The following is a 20,250-nucleotide window of genomic DNA, read 5'->3' on the forward strand; positions in this document are numbered from 1 at the left end:
TGTTCATGATATTATTCCATTCTGATCCCAATGTGGAAACAAAACCAGGTTTTATTAAAAATAACCCAAGGGTGCAAAACACCAAGAAAGCAGAGCAAATGAATCTACCAGGACAGACAGAGCATCTTAGTCGCTGAGACTCCATGCTGAGGTTACAGACACTTCACAGAATAATGTTTGCTTTGCCAATAGTCATTCGGGGAAGAAAAGCAAGCTATTAATATTTGCTTATGAAGGAATAGAGGGTCACATTTCTGGGTGCATACTAACAGAGATATTTATAAAGATACATTTATAGTCCAGGGTTGGATAAATGAAAACGCCTCTTCAGCAGATTAAAAGAGGGCAGGATGGATTATGTAAAAAGGTCTATATGTGAACTCAAGACATAACCAGGGCTCCGCGAGTCTTTCCTAGACTCATTTGGAATCTTAGATGCCTTGAAAATTCCCAGACTTCAGATTGGAATTGATAACAGCTTTATCATCTCCTTTTCAAGTTATCTGTGTCTCGGCTTGTAAAGGCCAGAGTGTCACTGATGCTGTTCATTGTTAGCTATTAACCTTGGTTCTGAACAGCAAGCCCTTAAACACATCTCATCTACATCCCTCCTCCTGTTCCATGTGGAGGGACTTGCTAGCCCTGGGTGCTCTGCCCTCAGAGGAGGAAACATTTCATTTCATTAAATCCCTTTATTTTTCTGTTCTTTCAAGGAGCTAGGTGCCTACAGAAAGCACACATTCCCCTCTGCTGCTTGAAACCCTACATTTTAGAGGACTAGGTTGTTCAATGCTAAGAACAGGTTTGGTAAGTTTATAAATCTGAGATTCAACAAGACTGCTCTCCAAAATAAGCTTTATCAATTAAAAAAGTGATAATTTGAGGCCCCAGGTATAGTGGTTCATGCCTTTAATCCCAGCACTAGGGAAATAGGAGCCAATATGGATCTCTGTGAGTCCCAGGCCAGCCTGATCTAAATAGAGGTTCTAGGCCAGCCAGGGCTATAGAATGAGACCCTGTCTTAAAAATCAAAAATCAAAACAAAACAAAAACATTAAGGGATGGAGAGATGATTAGCAGTTAAGAGCACTGGCTGTTCTTGGAGTTCAATCCCAGCACCCACTTGGTGGCTAACAATCGTCCCCAACTCTAGTTCCAGAGGAACTGATGCCCTCTTCTGGCCTCCACGGGCACTGTATGACATGGGTGCACTTACAGACATGCAGGCATAACACTCATACACAGAAAATAAAAATTAAAAAAAAATTAAACATAATTTGCTCCCCATCGGTGCCACTACCTCATTTTTCAATGTCTTACATTCAACTAAGAAAGAGAGAGATCCCTTCTCTTGAGATCCCTAAAGACCTCTCAAACCTATAAAACACTGGGAAGCATGACTATCTTTTCTAGGCCTAGAAAAAAAAAAAATCCAAACCTACATCTCCAAAGGCTTAGAATAAAATACCACATAGAAACTCAGTAATGTTAAAATTAGCCATCAGAAAACAGAATTAAATTATTTCCTGTGCCAGGTGTGGTAATGTACACCTTTAATCCCAGCACTTGGGAGGCAGAGGCAAGCAGAGCTCTGTGAGCTAGGGCACCTTGGTCTACATAGCAAGGTCCACGTCAGCTGAGGATACAGGGAGACCCTGTCTCAAAAGCAAAAGAAAACAAAAGAACCCCAAATTATTTCCCATAGCAGCCATAGCAAATTCCCACAAACTTAGTGGTTTAAAAGAAATCTATCCTCTTATAGGTCTAAAAGAGATGTCTAAAATTGATTTCCTTAGTTCTAACTCAAGGCTTCAGCACAGCCTAGTTCCCTCTACCAGATCCAAGGGAGAACCTTGTCTCTTCCTGTGACTGCTGACAGTCAGCATCCCTGGGCTTATGACTCCATTACTGCAATCTCTCTCTATGATCATAAAGCCGAATCTTGTGTGTCGATTCTCTATGTACCTCCCTCTTAGAGGGATATATGTAACTGTGTTGAGGGCCATTATAGTAACCCAGCCTGTTTCCTGTTCTACCTTATTCCTTTTTTCACTTTTTAAAATTGAATTTTTGCAATTCTCATACAATGTAATTTGATGGTATTTAGATCCCCTCCCCTATCCATACTTCCCCTTACTGCCCCATGCCCAATTTTCTGTGCTCTACTGTGTGTGTGTGTGTGTGTGTGTGTGTGTGTGTGTGTGTAATGAGGACTATAGAGCCTAATTTGTGTCTACAGAGACCTTTCTCCTGTGGAAAGTAACATTTATAGGTTCTAAGAATTTGATACCTTTGGAAGGCCATTTTTTTCATGTGAAGTTAGCAGTCACAAATAAGTATCATTAATTTCTCATATATCCTGAAATTTTATAATTTGAGATTTTTAAAAGTTGCAATCTAATATCACAGTATGAGCAAATCAAGAGGCAATTAAATAGTATTTAGAAGGAATATAAAACACTGTGCTCACCTTTTGTGTATAGGTGACTCATTGAAATTTCAAATACAAACCCTTTCTATCTGACATCGGAATTATACACTGAAAAATGTAAATGTTCCCCATAGATCATTAATTACTATAACTTCAGGACTATAGTTATTTATAAATCTTCTTTACAATCTTTTGTGAAGGCTTTGCTGAGACAGTTCAAGAATTGAGTTCTATTTTCTAGGGAGCGTATGGTAGAACAATTCATACCATTGACATAAATTTGGCATTTCTCTTTTAAAAATATTTATTATTTTTCTTTTGTGTGTATTGCTTTCATGTACACCCATGTCATGCAATGCCTGTGTAGGTCAGAAGAGGGCATCGGATCCCCTGGAACTGGAGTTAGGGACAGTTATTAGCCATGTGGGTGCTGGGACTCGAACCCAGGTCCTCTGCAAGAGCAGCCAGTGCTGTTAACCACTGAGCCATCTCTCCAGCCCTGGCATTTCACTCTTAATGTAGAAAAAGTACCCACCTTTCAGCTAAGAGTCATTCCCTTCTTGACCTTCCATTTCAATTTACTTTTGCTGGCAACATTTAGGGATTCGTCTTCTTTGTGTTGTGATGGTCTACCAATATTCAAAATCATTTGGCAAATTATTAAGGTGAGCAGAAGATGACAGCAAATCCAAGGGAAAGGCAGTACTCAGCCTCTGCCAAGACCCCCATCAGCCAAGGAACTTGAAATGCACATGCGTGCTCTCTCGCTCTCTCAGAAAGGACCAGCTACGTAACAACACCCAAACCTCCAACTTCTCAGGGAACAACATGTTTATTTTTCTTTTGGCTAAAGACCGGTGTAAGGGGTCCAGATCAGTAGCAGCTCAGCTCTCTGCACCCATTCATCAGAGAGGGTGGCAAAGTCTTTTCTGTCCTTTCAAGGGGCTGTGGCTAGCTTTATGTCAGGAAGCCAGGAGTTAGAAGGGTATGCAAGAGAATACTAGGGCAAGAGTCCTAGCTCCTTACCTCACTAAACTACAAGGGACGCTGGGAAATACTGTCTACCCATGATTCAGGAAGAAGAGAAGGGATTTTTGATTAATATATGACAATGCTTGCCACGTATACTATTTCTGCCTCAGAGAAACAAAAGAAACTAAGCAGTTGTAAGACTGTGGGGGTATATGGAAGAAGTCAAATCTGTAAACAATAAAGATTTATTCTTACCAAGTAACTATTATTAGTGTTTAATCTTCAGTAGGAGAGGGAGCAGAAAAGACATGGATTATTTTATTTTTCCCATATATTATACCGAATTTCTCAAATAATGTCATGGAGGAGTCAAATCTTTTTAAAGTAATTTTTAGTATTGGGTAGTTTATATCAGAAACAAAAATTCTCTCTTAGTTTCTTCACCCAAGAGGAGAAATGGGCTAAGAAAGTTAAACTTTTAAAGGGCCTTTTGGCCCAGGCTGGGTTCCAAAAGTTGAAATAAGGCGTGTAACTGGAGGGTTGTCCTTGTTGCTGGGTGGAAAAGAAAAGAAGAATCCAAGTCTGTTTCTGAGGCACAGGAAGGACCAGAGAGCAAGGAAATCTCTAATTTTCAAGTCCACTGAGCAGAGTACAAGAGTAGGATCCAAAATAAAGAGGTTTCCACTGAGAGCCAGCAGGATGGTGATGCAAGTCCCGCAGGCTGTGAAGCCTGGACGTCTGCCCAGAGGCCGTGGCGTGCTCTGGACCATGAGGGAGTGGAGACTTTCCTAGTCCAGCTCTGCCTGTAGCTTGAGGATTCTCCACAACCTCCATTTGGATAAAAGTAATCCGATGCTAAATCACATTGTGAGACTGCTGATTCGTGCCAGTTCTGAAGGGAAAACAAAACCTTATAAGTAAAGTTAGAATCTTCTATAATAATTAATGGTGAAAACAAAATTAGCTATCATTTTCAGAACAGGATTATGACATGGAATAAGTATAAAGTACACTGAATTCAGATGTATTAAGAGATTGATTCAACTTCTTCTGTCCCTGCCACTAAGTAGTCTGTGATCTTAGGAAAGTGTTCTATCTTCTACAGAACTTAGTTCCACTCTCTTTAAAAATGGCACATCATGATAATTCATAATTATTATTTTAAGTTTCAAATGTATTTAGCAAGGTATTAAAGAATGAAATAAATATAACTTTCAAAAAATGCCTTTTTTTTCCTTCCTTCTTTCCTTTTCTGGGTATGACAATTGCCCTCTTTACCTTAAAATCATTTATTCATTCATTCAGCTCTTTCCCCCATGACCCCTTAAGTTTCCTTTAGTATATAGGAGACTTGAGCCACAACTACTGATATAGCTAGCAAAATCATGTCAACTTAAGAATATCTGACATGAGTGTTGCTCTGTGTTTTAGCAACTTTTCCTGTTGCTGTGATAAAATACCCTGACAAAATTAACTTAAGGGAGAAAGTGTTTACTTTAATTCACAGTTCAAGGTATAGTCCACTATGGTGGGCGAGTCAAAGAAGCAGGAGCTTAAAGCAGCTGGCCACGTTGCATCCACAATCAGAAAACTGGGGAATGATGCATACTTCAGCTCAGCTCCCTTTCTCTTAGCGAGGGGAATGGCGCCATCCATAGTGAGTAGGTCTTCCCTCCCCAGTGAACACAATCAAAATAATCCCTTGATCAAGGAGATGGCTCAGAGGGTGAAGGCACTTAACTCCAAGCTGATGCCCTAGGACCCATATGGTGAAAGGAGCAAACAAACTCCATCAAGTTCACCTTGAGGGATACACACACACACACACACACACACACACACACACACACGAGAATGTAAGTAAATAATGCTAGAGAGATGACTCTTTAGTTAAGAGGATGTACTAGTCTTGCAAAGGACCCAAGTTCAGTTTCCTGTGGTCACAGTGGGCAACTCATAAACCCCTGTAATTCCAACTTTAGAGATCTGACATCTTTTGGCCTCTGAGAGCACTTGGACCCACATCTATAAACCCCCCCACCACACAAATATACATAATTAAGAAATAAAAAGTCTTAAATGTAAGCAAAACCAATTTTTAAAAATGATAATCCCTGATGGGAATGCCCAGAGACCAGTCTCTAAGTGATTACAGATTCTGTCAAGTTGGTAATTAACATAATCACACCCTATGAGTCTAGAAATGTTTCTAAGATCTTAAGGAAACAAATGCCATAAAATGGATATAATACAAGTCAGGCTGGAGAGATGGCTCAGCAGTTAAGAGCACTGGCTGCTCTTCAAGAGAACCTAGGTTCAGGTCCCAGAATCCACCTGATGGCTAACCTCTCCTTAACTCCAGGGGATCTGTCAACCCTCTTCTGGCCTTGATGGGCATTTGCAATGCAGGTGGTACACTTACATGCACACAGGCAAAAGCTTCACACACATAAAATAAAAAAAATTAAATATTGATACAGTACAAATGATTTGAAAAAAATTCACAAAATATCCTGAGATTGTCTGAGATAAGTGTGTGTGTGTGTGTGTGTGTGTGTGTGTGTGTGTGTGTAATATAAGAATTCATGATTCTCTGAAATAAATACGGATTTCACGTCCAATGCTTCTAGTCCTTCTACAGGATCCATCACCACTGGGCATGCCAGTACAATTCCTGGCAAACTGTGAAAACAGTACTCACTGGCAGTCATGAGAACAAAGGGAGATTTTTCTAAAGGTGATGACGCAGAAAAGGACAGCAAATGCCCCTGAGGAACAGGGAGAAAAGGCAAGAGAATTGGTCTACCTTTTTGGCACCCTGATGCCTGACCATGAAGGAAGGATGCCAGTCCATTGCCTTATGAAAAGCTGAGTGGGAGGCCCCCAGTTGATCACACACTAAAGATAACTTGGAAAATGAACTTGATTGACTGTCCTAGGGAATAAGAATTGCAACAGAAATTGGAAAGCAGATAAAATTTCAGTGGTGTGATGAAATTAAGGATATCTTCCAAATAGGCTGAGAGAATGTCATGGAACTTTAAGATTATTACAAAACCGCTTCATAAAAATCACATTAACTTGGGCTGGAAAGATGGCTCAGCAGTTAAGACCACTGGCTGCTCTTGCAGAGGACCCAGGTTCAGGTCCCAGCACCCCATGGCAGCTAAGTTCTTGGGAATTTGATGCCTTCTTCGGGCCTATGCAGACATTAGAGTCTATTGGTACACTGACATACATGTAGTCAAAACACTCCTACACATAAAATAAAAATAAATAAAAATGTAAAAATTATACTAATATTTCTCAAGATTGCAGCACGTGTCCATTACTATACTAAGTCCTTGAAAGACTTAAAGTTAACACTTATGTGTCCCCCAAGATTTCACATTAATATTCTCATTAAACAGAAAAACAAATTTACAGAAAAGTCCTTACTCTTAAGTAACTTTCTGGGGATACCAAGTATCAAGCAAAAAATTACTTACTCATAACCTAGCTGGAAAAGAACTCAGTTCATAAATACTTTTCATGATATTTAAATTCTAAGAAAAGTTGTTCACATCCTCTTTGGTAGATTGATAACAGTTTGGCATCTGAAGAGAAGGCATGCTTCCCCAGGGACACATGGCAGTGTTGTCAAGAGACTGTCCCTCAAAGTCACTTCATCTCCCAGTACCAGCAAATAGCTATCACAGAGTGACTAACTTCTAGTAGTTGTGATCAGCAAGCCTTTGTTGAGTCATCCTCTTTAGAAATACCACCCTGATTCATCAAGTAAGCTTTTAACATTAATTGCATTTAACATCTGACATCTTTGGTACCCTTTCTCTACATCAATGAATCCTAAGAAGAAAATAAGAAAAGCCAAACCCAGATTATGTTTAAAATTAAAATGGAGCATTAGTGAACTAGAGTGAAAATTGAACGTGTTCAATATACCATGAAATTCAAAAAGTCTTTATGTTTCATAAGGTAAAAAAGAATAATAAGGGCTGGAGGGAGGGATGGTTCGGCGGTTAAGAGCATTCACCTCTCTTGCAGAAGACCCAGGTTCTAGTCCCACCCATATGGCAACTAACCACCATCTGTAACTCCAGTTACAGGTGTTAGAAGTAAAACTATCAGAAGGCAACATCTACCTAAAATTGGCTATCTTTTTTAATCATAAAATTGCAAAATGACTGAACATCTAAGACTTGAAATTGATTAATTTTTGAACATCTAAGACTTCTAAAGTTTTTAACATTTGTATAATAAGTTATGCCCTGGCCTATAGTTGGAAATTCTATTTGAGCACCTGATACAAACATTCAGAAAAATGTAGATCACACAGACCATCTTAGAGAGGGGCCTATATTTCTCTTAAGAAAATAAAATTGCCTGTGATGAATGTGTTCTGCTTTTGCCCGTCTAGTATCACTTTCCTTTGCTGTGAAAATGGCCCTCTGAATTGATGGGGCTTCACACATTTCCAACATAAAAGGTCTTCCCATTGGTTTTCAAGTGTGGATCAAAATGCACAGAGGCTAGCTAGGACTTCCTCCCCATCCCTGCCTCGCTTCAGAGCGAAGTCTAGGGAATTTGGCCTGGGACAGGCATGGTTGGTGCTGTCTTTGATCACGGCTTCCTAAAGAGCCCCTCCCCCACCCCCCTACCCCCATGTTCTCACCCAGACTCTTGTCTCTGCCCTGCGGCTATCTCTGAGGTGGGCTCTTCTGTGCCTTTATACTCGCAGCTTTTCCACATTCTGCATCATTCCACTTTTTAAAAGTTAATTAGTTTTGCTACCTGCAAACAAAGAGCATTGATTAGTATGGTATCTATTCTTTTTTCTTTATTAAAAAATTTAAAATGCTTTTAGTCTGATATTTTAAGCAAGATCAAACCTTTGCTGAGACTGTTTGGTTTTAACAAATACATTTTCTGTGTATGATTAACTCTTCTTGACTAAAAGAATCAATTACCAGAATCTCAACTCTTTCCTAACAGATATAAGAAACTACATGAAATAAAATAAAAAGACCAGCTCTCTTTCGTTGTTCATTCATTTCTTCCAAACCCTCATTACTTGTTATCGCTGGAAAAAACCCCAGCAAGTTTAACTCTTTTCTATTTGAAATTCTCTAAAGTCTGATGGCTCCTTGAAAGCCAACTTGCCTGTTTAGAAAAATGAACTCAGAAAAATACAAATATGTGAATACAGCTTAGGGATGATCATAAAGTGAACACGTGCCCACCTCCTTTTACACTCCTGTATTCAGCATTTATATGTCTACTAAAAGCTCCCTAAGGCCTGCAAGGCCAACGTTCCACACCTGATGTGCTTATATTTGGTCCTTGTCTTTATCCCTAACAAAACACCTATCGCTCTTTCATCCTTTGCCTGGACCACACATGAGTTGGTGTTATCACTGAATTCCCACAGCTGGGAGGGAGTGACTGAAAATGAACAAATAGCTCACCATTGTCTTAAGTAGCTTCTAGGAGAGCTGGAGGAGAGAAACTAGTAAAACAGAAATTGGATACAACTTGCTAAGTGTTTGATAAGGGTCCAGTAGAAGGCTACATTGGGACACTGGCAGCCACCTACTCCAAATCTCAGAAAGGATGCTTTGTCCTGGTTCCTCCGAGGGGTGGGGCCTGCTACAGAGAATTGGCTGTGGAGAGTTAGCTACAGAGAGGGAGCTGCGGAGAGTTAGCTGCAGAGGGCGGTGTGTTGGCACCATACTGGAAGTGGGAGGGCAGAAAAGATGGGCCCAGTGTCTCCCCGAGGCAAGAAGAGGCATTTACTGACCTGGGGCAAGACTGCAGGCCCGTGAGGCATGGGCAAAAGCTAATGGAGACTGTGGGCGAGGCACAGAAGCGATCTGGAGCTGCGGGCCACTGACTGACAGAGCAGAATGGGAAATTCAGATAACGATGTGTTATATGGTTTGTCTAACAGCATCAGGAGCAAGGGACCCTATGAGAACTTGGGCAACAGATGCTCTGGCCCTTGTTGACAGAGTGGAAGTTGCTAGCTGAATAAAGCACTTATAACTCCAGAGGAGCAAAAGCTCTGGCAACTTGAGTTACTGTTAAAAACCTAAGGTATAGTTTACATCAGGGTTCTTAAACTTCACCCTGCAGATCCTCAAGAAAACCTCAAGAACTGAGAAGGAACGAGAAATAAAACTAACCTCTAACTCAGCCTCAAACTCAAACTTAGTATTTTCTTTATAATTCTTGACAACAAATAGCTGTAGTATTAGTAGTACCTGTAGCTTTGTCTCGAGAAATGACAGAAAGCTTCCTATCACTGTAAAGTCTTTCCACATACCTTAAAATGTAGTTTAAACCTATCAATATTTTGACGTGATGAGATTAATTTGACGTACCATTTTTATTTATTTTAAATATAAACATGAATTTATTGACCTACATATATTTAAGTTTTGCTTTTTAATGTTTAGATGTCATTTCTCTTTAATTTATTTCCTTTATAATTCTATGTTATAAATATTTAAATGTACCAAGAAAGGATCCATCAACCTCTTCAGACTGGCAAAGCATCCATTTCAATTAAAAGTCTTGAAGGCTTTTCAAGTTTGAAGGCAGAGAAATGAGCTTGTAGAGGGAAGAAGAAAGCAGTAGCTTCTACATCGTTTGATAAAGAAATTTCCCTGCTGGTCAGGATTTTACTTTGTCCACCACAGAAGCATTGTTTTCACTTAATTTTTATTGCAAACATGCAAGGCACTAATTTGCTAACTAGTAATTCCAATATACCAGGACACAGCGTAGCATTCTGAGCCACATTGCTTTCTAAGAAGTTACAGAATAAATAAAATGAGGAAGTAAATACTAAGTCTTAGTAAGTGAATATATAAGCTATTTTTAGAGCTAATTTTTGAACAGAAAATTTCCTTGTAACAAGTTATCGAGTTGGTATGTGACTTAAGGTGTCATACCTACTGCCTGTGTCTTCAAAGTGAGTTTTTGAAGTAGTTGGGATTTGTACACTGGGGAAGTGTCTATCATCTCAAGATATTAGCGTTGTTAACTTAAATCTAAGGACCTATTGACTGCTTGTGCACTTTGCACATGGTGTTTAATGGTGGAATGACTGAGGAAATAAAAGAACTAATTTTATTGCCTGTGAACTTACCTCATAACATGATTGTTTTGTTCTGTGTGCGTGAATTACTAATTAGAAACTCAGAGTCACCATTTAATTCTTTGGCTGTCATTTATTTTTGTCATCACAACATTTATATTTGTACTTTTTATTATAATGTTCTAAATATTTTTAATTTAATACATTTTTGGATTCTAGCCTCATTTCATTTTTTTATAGAAAAATTCACTTTGTGTCTTCTGCCAATGGTCTTAACAGAAGACCAGTTGTTCGTTTCTTTATATAGACTGTCCTGAGTGCCTCAGTAATGTGTTTCTATTTTTTTCTATCCAGGGGACTCTGGGCCCTCAGCTCTTCCTCTCAGAAGCTTTGTTGGATTCCTAGGAGTGGCTGCCCTATTCCCTTGAGAAAACCTAGTTGCAAGGTTCTGATGGAATTACCTAACCTCCTGACCTCTTATCAACCTTTTACTCAGGTCGATTATAACTAGTGTTGTTACAAAATAATGAATGCATCTCAGAGTTAAAATTTCATATTGCCTTGGCAAATTCTGGCTCACTGAAATGTCACATTTAGGAACAGAACTGACAAGTGAGACGGTGGTGGTCTTGGAAGTAGGGAATATGTACTGTGTATTAGCCAAACGTTTCATTTCATCATTCTCTAGCCTATCAAATCAGCTTGAATTGCCCTCCTAGCATAGTCAGGCTCAACCTTGATTTGTCCTTCAAAGTTTGTGTGTAATTAAATGTTAATATTTATTTTGTTAGGGAGAGTTTTCTGTAAAAAGAGCCAGTATAGTCATACATATATGAATATATTTATTATAAAGAACTGCTCGTGCAATGTGGAGGCTGGAAAGTCTCAAGATGCACTGGGTGTGTTGATAACCAGGAGACCTAGGAGAACCAACTATTTAGTTCAAAGCTGAAGGCCTGAGAACCAGTTCCATTCAGACAGGCTCAGGACCCAGGAAGAATTGGTGTTTCAGTGTGAGCCCAAAGGCAGAAAAAAGTCAACATCCCAGTTGGAAGGAAGAATTCTTTTCTTATATACTTTGGGTAGGGGCAATTGTTTGGGTCTATTCAAGTCTTAACATTAATTGGATTAGTTCTACATATAGTGTATAGGACAATCTAATTTACTTATTCTACCCACACAAATTCTAATATATTCCAAAAGCACAGGCACACTCAGAATAATCTCCAGTTAAACATCTGAAACTCCTATGGCCCAGTCAAGTTCACGCATCACACATACCCTTCTCCCTGGAACCTGCTTTCTTCTGCCACTCATTTTCTAAGGAGCTTCCCTTTTATAGATAGATGTCTTCCTTGTATTAACTGCCTATAGCACTGATTTAATGTTTGGGTTCAGGGCAAATCCACGCTTGTGTTGGTGTGCTAAACTTGTCTCTACCTAGCTGGTAACATCTAATTTGATAGCATCCATTTGAACAAAGAATTCTTCTCATATTTTACTCCAAATCCCATAGTACTTTCTAACTCCCTAAATCTTAGCTACCTGATAATTTTCCCAATTAAATTAACAAAACATTTAACAGTACTTGTCACTAATTGAAAGATGGTAGAATATCTTTCTATCAAGAAATACTTGCTACTGAAACTTGATCATTGCTGTTGTATGCACACTAATTGGGACTTGCTTGGGACAGAGTTGAATTTTTATAGTACTATTTTGTTGAGCACATAAAATAACACCAATCTAGAGTTTACCTTAACGTAGATTCCCTCATTGATACAAATTTTTCTGGAAAAGCCTTAGGAAATGGTTTCTTCATTAATACATATTATTCATCTCCTAAGTCAGTTATTAGTGTTCTTTAGAACATCTGGAAGAGAATTACTGGCATGTGGAGGGAGGGTCAGGAAGAAAGAACAAACAAGGTTGTTGTTCAGTCCAGCCTGTTCACAGGACCATTGACCAAGCCTGCTACTTCTCTGAGCATTGATGGGTATCCTATAGCAACTCCTAAGGCCAGACCAACTACACTTTCTTTAACAGTGACATCATGTCATTAGCTTTCTGTTCTTGATAAACTTACTGGCATGCCTCTTGTAAAACTGCCTCCTTATTCACCTAGACTTCCTATACTTTGAAATGGTATTTGAGGGGTCCTGACCTAGTATTTTCAGGGTTTAGAGCAAGAGTGCAAAGGGAAATCAATACCCCATCTAAATATTTGGAAGTTTAAATTAGGCCAGTGAGCTTGTAAAGGAAGTGTTCCATCTTGTGTTCTAGACTGGAGAGCAAATTTCAAATCTGTGATGCACACGATGTTCAGAGGTCCACAGTAGGTATGGGAGACCTATCCCTTAACCTCAAGCCTGCTGCTTCTGCTCAATTTCTTAATGTTTATTCTACCAGCTCCATATTGTCCTGTTTATCAAGCATGTACACTGTGTGAACATCTATGGTAACCTTTAAGTTTTATAGCTCCCCTCACCCCACCAGAAAAATACCTCTCACAAACCACGAGTTAGTTTCTCATGTTGAGAAATGTCACAGTCCGCCCTCTGGAGAATGGATAGAACAGACAAGCTAGTACAAGTCCGAAAGGCAGAGAATTCAAGAGTCTCTGGAGCCCAGACAGTGGTCTCAGAAGGGAATGTGCAGATTAAGGGAAAGGGGCCCAGCCAGCCTATAACTAGAGTCAAATATCAAAGACAGGAGCCCAGGGCAGGGCTTTCTTTTTTCTCAGGGCAATACTAGGGCTGGGGTGAGGCTGACAGGGGGTCCTGTAGGTTAGTTCAGAGACTTTAAAGTTGTATAGCGGGAAAATACAAAGAATATCACCCAGTGGAAAACTCACCTGGCTACTCGGGTCAGAGTTAAAAGCTGCAATCTTGGCAAATTTCCACACAAATGGGCATCTGTGATACTGGAAAGAACTCTGAGTCCTTCTCATGGGGCAAGTGGGTAGGCTTCTCTATACTTAGTGTCAAATGTGTAAACAACATTTCAGACCTCCTATGATTTTTAACAAAGACTCTCAAGCAAGATGCAGCCTGTAGCCTGTAGTACAAGCAGGACAGAGCACAAAAGGTTACCAGACTCAGCAAAGAATCCAGATCTTCTGAGGTCAGAGAGTTGATGGAAGACAAATGATAGTTAGAGATCTAAATCTTACTTCCATACATAAATCTGTACAGAAATACTATGTTTCCAAAGACTATAAACCAAAATATAATTTTTAAAAATTGTTAGTGTTATCTTCCAGGTTATTTTATCATCCAGAAAAATAATAAAAATTAGTTTTATGTTTAGGAAATAGGGCAGGTAAAGTTCTGCACCTGGCCAGAAGTGCTACTTAGCTTTTGAGAATAATTTGAATGGCACAAAGGCACTCTCCTGTTGATGGTTTTACTCTGGGGTTTGTTTTCTGAAAGTGCCTAGAGCATAGAATTAAAGAGAGAAACAGGTGTGTGTGTGTGTGTGTGTGTGTGTGTGTGTGTGTGTGTGCATTTCCTATGGGAATCTGTCATTCCTTTGGTTCCCCTTTCTGATAAGAAATAGAACAAAATTCAAATTTCATCCTTTAAGTCATGCTTCAACATGCCAAAGGCAGACACCACACACCTGTTCCACTGTCCACACATGTCACTCATCATGGGGAGAAAGGAAAGCTTTGGGAGGGAACAGCAAAAGAACAACCAGCAGCTCCCTGAGGACCCAGCCATGGCCTTGGACATTTTCCTTGTCTATTGGCATAGAGTTAGAAAACTGGGAAGAGTCAGGGCAAATGAGCTGCCTGACTCCTTTGCTGGGAAGAGAATGGAAAACATCCTTTCCAGTTTGTCAGCTTTCAGAGGTTTGGAGACTACTAAACAAATGTGCCATTGCTCCATTCTGTTTTCATTTCTTTGTAGCATCTAGACCAGAACGAAATAACCTTTACAACTTCTTTTACCCAAAATGTTGTATTTTTTCATGCTCAGATCAAGACTTATTCCCAAAACACATATATGGGGCTGAATTGAAAATTTCTTATCACAATCGTAATTTGAGGAGTTATGACTCTGCTGGAGTACTTTTGCCTAATGAAAAGCAAATGCTCTGATTTCTACATTCTTTGTAAGAAGCATTATGATGTAGATATCTGTTTACTGTGAAGGCCTCTCCTCAAAATGTCCTTGTTCTTGGGGGACCTTCTGACTAGCATGCATTATATGGCTAAAGAGATTTGCAGGTGTAACTACTTACCACTCCCAATTTGGGGAAGGTAGTCTACTTTAATCCAGATGGGCCCAGTGTAGTCATTGGAAGGAGGCAGATCAGTCCGGATGACAGGAGCAGAGAGATTTGGAAATGCTGTTGTGCTGTCTTTGTAGAGGGAGTAAGAATACCACAGCTAAGGAATGCAGATGGTCTGCAGGCCAGAGAAGACAAGGGAACGGATTTGTCTCCAGCCTCCAGAAAGCAGCAGCCCCACCAACTGTGGCCAGGGAAAGACTTCTGACCTGTAAGCAATCTGCCGTGGTACCTTCATCACTGATTTATTAAAACAACAATAAGAACTAGTGCACTCATAAAGCAAAACTTAGAAATCGTCTCAGATTGTATGGGGTGGGGAATTGATCTGGTCTGCAATTGGAGACCATGGCATGACACTTCACTGCAGATTGTATTCAGATGGCTATCTGTGACTGTATAGGCAACGTGCTCATGTTTCGCTGTAGAGTTTTGTTTAATATAAGGGACAATTGAAAAACATGATCCCATAAGACATACATAGGCATAATTAAAATAGTGTCACGAGAAGCCCCAGTAGCCTAGTGGATATGGCATTGGCCTCCTAAAATAGTGTCACAGATCGAACACTGCTGAAATAAAGTGTGTTAATTTGCTCTGATTGTTTGACTTATTGATTAAAATTATTTTTTTTTTGTGGAAATGGAGTTTGTGTGCACATGTATAGTTAACTGGAAATTCTATAAAAAGCAAAATAGGGGCTGGATAGATGGCTCAGCATTTAAGAACACTGGCTGCTCTGGCAGAGGACCTGGGTTTGAATCTCAGTGCCCACATGGAGGTTTACAACCATCTGTAGCTCCAGTTCCAGGGGACCTGGCACCTACTTCTGTTCTCCGTGGACATTGTACAACATGGGTGTACTTACATACATGCAAGCATACTAGTACTACATAAAATAAAAAATAAAATCAAAAAAATTATAAAAACCCTCCTAGTATTAAAAATAGTTCCGAAAATTTCAAGGGGAATATGAATTCCTTCACCCTCTACTCTACACGCTTACAAAAACAGGCAGGTATATGCCAGGTGTGGGAAGAGGGCTTGCCCAGCAGTCAATGGTCTATAAACCGTGGCGAGTTAAGCAGATATGGCACCAGCAGGGCAATTTCTTTAAGAGAAGTAGGCAAACGAGGCACAATCTTGTAAATGAACCATAAACCCAAACCAAACTCTGATTTAGCCAAGCCGTGTCTAACCTAATACACCATGTGTATGAGGAAGCCTCTCCTGAATGGAGCCGAGTCCATCAGCAGGTGGAAGGATCAATGAAAGTTTACAGCCTCTTTTGGATAAAGGCATCTTGACTGTTCATATGCCATAGTTAGTGAAAATGAAGTAACAGACTCTTGGGCATTAAATGGCTATTTCTGAAGTGGGCTACCTGGATAGAATTTGGGAAAGAAAGTATTTGAACTGGGAGATTAGAGCGGCACAAATTCTATCTTTGGTTTTCCTTTATTTAGCAAATAGAGGAAAAGGAGGGGGCTCTGAGTGTGTGTTTCAGGACTGGACAAGGAGCCAGAAGAGCCTCCTTCCTGCCATGTCTGCCTACCGAGGTGGTCATGCTTTGAAGAGCTATATAGGCACAGTACCCCAGCATACCACTTCCCCCTCTGCCAACATTAGTGATTTGTTTCTCTGAAACTTGGCCTGTCTCTATCATTCATGCTGGCCTTGAACTTGCAAACCTCCTGCCTCTGCCTCCTGAATAGTTAGGATTACAGGCACATACCATTGTGCCCAGCTCCATCAGCATAATTAAAGCTGCTTCATTTAGTCCCCAAAGTGCAAAGTTTAGAAACTATTGTTTCTAAGACCCCTTCAACAATCTTCAAAAGTTCTGTGCACACCCTTTTCTTTCATACAGGAGATGGTATGTATACATACAAATTATACACTCAATATAACATATCTATCTGTAGTTCATGACCTGCCAGAGCCCCTTTAAGGAAATCTTTTTTTAATGTTCTTGCCCTAAAGGATTGCTCCACCCTGTTTAGGAGTTGCCAAGAGCTTTAAGAGGACAGAGGGAGTGCAATGATGCATTTTCTTTTTTGTAAAAGATAGCTTGATCTCTTCATGAGCTGTTGAAGAGTCAAAAAGTAAATAAACGTCAACAGTTCTGAATCCGAATGTTGTTTAATGACAACCCTCATGTGTTTGCCAACCTGCTGCTTAACAGCAATCCTGTTGACACTGTGTAAAAAGCTTTCCCGGTCCTCCCAGGTAAATAACTCAATTCTACGGATTGCCTGGCTGCCCAGTTGAACTCTTTCAGGAATACACCCAGAATTCAGGAAGATGAGTCATTTATTTGCCAAATGCAGCTTGACATATTCTAGATGTCCCTTCTCCATGCTACATTTTAACATACTAATCTCAGCAAAGATAATTATAAAAAGCATCCTTTCTAAGTAGAAATTGAGACTAAACACCTAATTTTCCTGAATCATTATTGTTTGCCTTACTCTAAACATATTTAATACATGCATACATTTTTTAGGTGGATTAAAAACCTCTTTTCTTCAGCAGAGTATTCTTGTTCCCTTTTTAACTTCTGAAGTTTCCACTTACCATATCAGGTGAAATCTGGCAAGGTGTTATTAACAGATAGAGATAAATATTTATTTCATTTGAAGTCACAACAAAATCATGGATTTACCCTGAGCAAATGGGAGACCTGCTAGTTTTTTCTTAGGAAGGAAAATAATGGCGGAGTTAAGTGAAGCAGAATTGCCAATCAAGAAAAAGAATTGTCGAGGGTGGATCAACAGCATTGTGGCTGGATGGGCTGCAAAGGTAATTTGACCGCTTCAGAGCAGCCTGGCAAGGCGCCTGCAGGACCAGAGAGCAAGCCCATGGAAATGAAGGGTGGGGAGTACAATTTGTTGGATTGGCTAATTAGGCCCTTCCCTAACAGCCAAGAAGGAAATGGATTACCTGTGGCTGTGACTGAGAGACCTATGGCCAAGAAGCCAAGCTGCTGGCACAAATCCTGCCAGAAAGCGTAAACATAATTCCAGCATTCACAGTGCTTTTACACAAGTCTGGAAACTGGTTGGAATATCTGGAAAAAAGGCAAATGAGAGTCTGCATTTTGACAGGCAAAACAAGACAACAGGAAACAGTTCCCTGATGTTGAAAGTGATTTTTAAATTGCCAGAATAAACTTTACATGCTGTAACTCAGATTGGGGGTAAGCAGGTTATTTAAGGGGTTATAGGAAGAGCCTGAATCAGAATTGTATAATGACACTGCAGAGGACAGAGGCAGATTGGGTACAATTCCATTGCCCTGCTCCTGCATTTTACAGATGAGGAGACTGGGGTCTGCAAAGTTGTCCGATAGTTAGTGACAAGCATGGGGCCTGAAAATAGAGAAATGGATACACAAGAAGCACAGAAGAAAATCACTGGTAGATTAACAACTAAATAAATTAGAAATTATTAAAAAAAGACGAACCAAATTGTAGTCAGGTCTTAATATGACTGAAAAATAACTTTAGCACACCCTCGCCCATTTTATTTTTTACCTCTTACTTGGTTGAGAACCTCTTATTTTAATTGTAGTCATTTATTCATTTCTTTTTGATTCAGGGTCTCCCTGTAGCCCCAGATAGCCTGGAACTCACTATATAAACCAAGATGGCCTTGATTCTCACAGAGATCAGCCTGCCTCTGCCTCCCAATTACCAGGATTAAAGGTGAGCAGCACACCCAGCAGAACCCTTATTTTTTTTTTAATCATTATTTATTTTTATTTTTATTTTTCATACAGAAGAATTCATTCCAAAGCAATTGACATTGAGACGTTTTCACATGCATTTCTAATCTCTATATACATGACTATCACTGGTCACAGTCGCCCACCTTCTGAGCTCCTCGGCATCGCCATCACTGCCACTGTCCACTGTGTTGTCAGCACCCTCATCCATTCCCCCCTGTCTGCCCTTCTGGTAAATCTAGTCAGCCAGAGGTCCCTGTTCCAGGAGGGTCAGGATGGGAGAACCCTTATTTTTAAAGGTCTATCCTCATCACTCTGTAATCACACCTGCAGGAAACAAGCACGCGAAGGGTTTAGCAAATGTCAAGGATACGGTATAGTCTATGCTCTTCTAATTTAAACACAAAGTTCCCAGAAATGCTACTTGACTATTTGTACAAATCCTCAATGATTTAACATGAAGACTTTAATTATTTCTAGTTATAAATTGTGAAGAAATTTTAAGATAGACAGCGTTATTAGGTTTTCACATCCTCACAAAGATGTGGAAGGTCTAAGAACCTGCAGTAAAAAGAAAGAGCACCTTAATCATGGAGTGTGTGTGTGTGTGTGTGTGTGTGTGTGTGTGTGTGTGTGTAAACCAAAATATAGGGCCTGGAGAGATGGCTTAGTTGTTAAGGGCACTTGCTCTTCTAACAGAGCTTCTGCGTTCAGTTCCCAGCTCCCATGTGGTGGTTAACATCCATCTGTAACTCCAGTTCCAGTTCCAGGGGATCCTATTCCCTCCTCTAGCCTCCTCAGGCATTGCATGTACATGGCACATATACATACATACACACAGACAAAACATTCATACATATAAAATAAATAAAGCATATATATATATATATTATATTATGTAATGAAGTTTTTCCAAAGCTCTTTAGTTCATTACACATAAAAGTAAGGAAAAGACTCCTGGGAATTCTGCTTATTTAATAAGGAACATCGTCCAATGTTCTTTACAATGAATTATTGAATCAGGAAAAAAACCACTCTTTCTGGGATAGCCAAAAAGTCTAAGCCGAGAATGCCATGAGGCATCTCTCTCGCCATTTTATGTGGCTGTCGGGAAGTCACAGGATCTATATTTAAGTGTGGACGTTTCAGAGCAGTTGTAAATGGGGTGGGGGACGTATGCTTATGTAAGTAAGGCCCCACCCTATGCTCTGTTAGCAAGCCCCATAAACTTGTTAGGATTTAAAAAGAGAGAGAGAGAGAGAGAGAGAGAGAAACAGAGCTAATGGAAACCTCCTAATGGAGGTCAACCAAAGTTGACCCCATGTTGGCAAATCTTTGGTCTCTGATTTCTTATTCCTATTCCACCCTCCCTTAAACTTCATTGTATAGGGGGCTGGAGAGATGGTTCAGCGGCTAAGAACACTCACTGTTCTTGCAGAAGACCCAGGTTCAAATCCCAGCACCCACCTGGCAGCTAACAACTGTCCCTAACTCCAGTTCCAGGGAATCTGACAGTCTCTTCTGTTCTCCTTGGACATTGCACCACACAAGTGCACTTACCTACATGCAGGAAATGCATGCATACACATAAAATAAAATAATAAATTAAATAAATTAAAAAAAAAAAAAGCCAAAAGAAGCAGGCTCATCAGGAGACTCTTTAAAAAAAAAAAAAAAAAAAAAAAAAAAAAACCACCCACAAGTTTATTTCGGAAAATTTTTTAAAAAA

This window comes from Nannospalax galili, unplaced genomic scaffold, assembly GCF_000622305.1.
Source record: "Nannospalax galili isolate Female #2095 unplaced genomic scaffold, S.galili_v1.0 scaffold281, whole genome shotgun sequence".
NCBI classification, from domain to species: Eukaryota; Metazoa; Chordata; class Mammalia; order Rodentia; family Spalacidae; genus Nannospalax; species Nannospalax galili.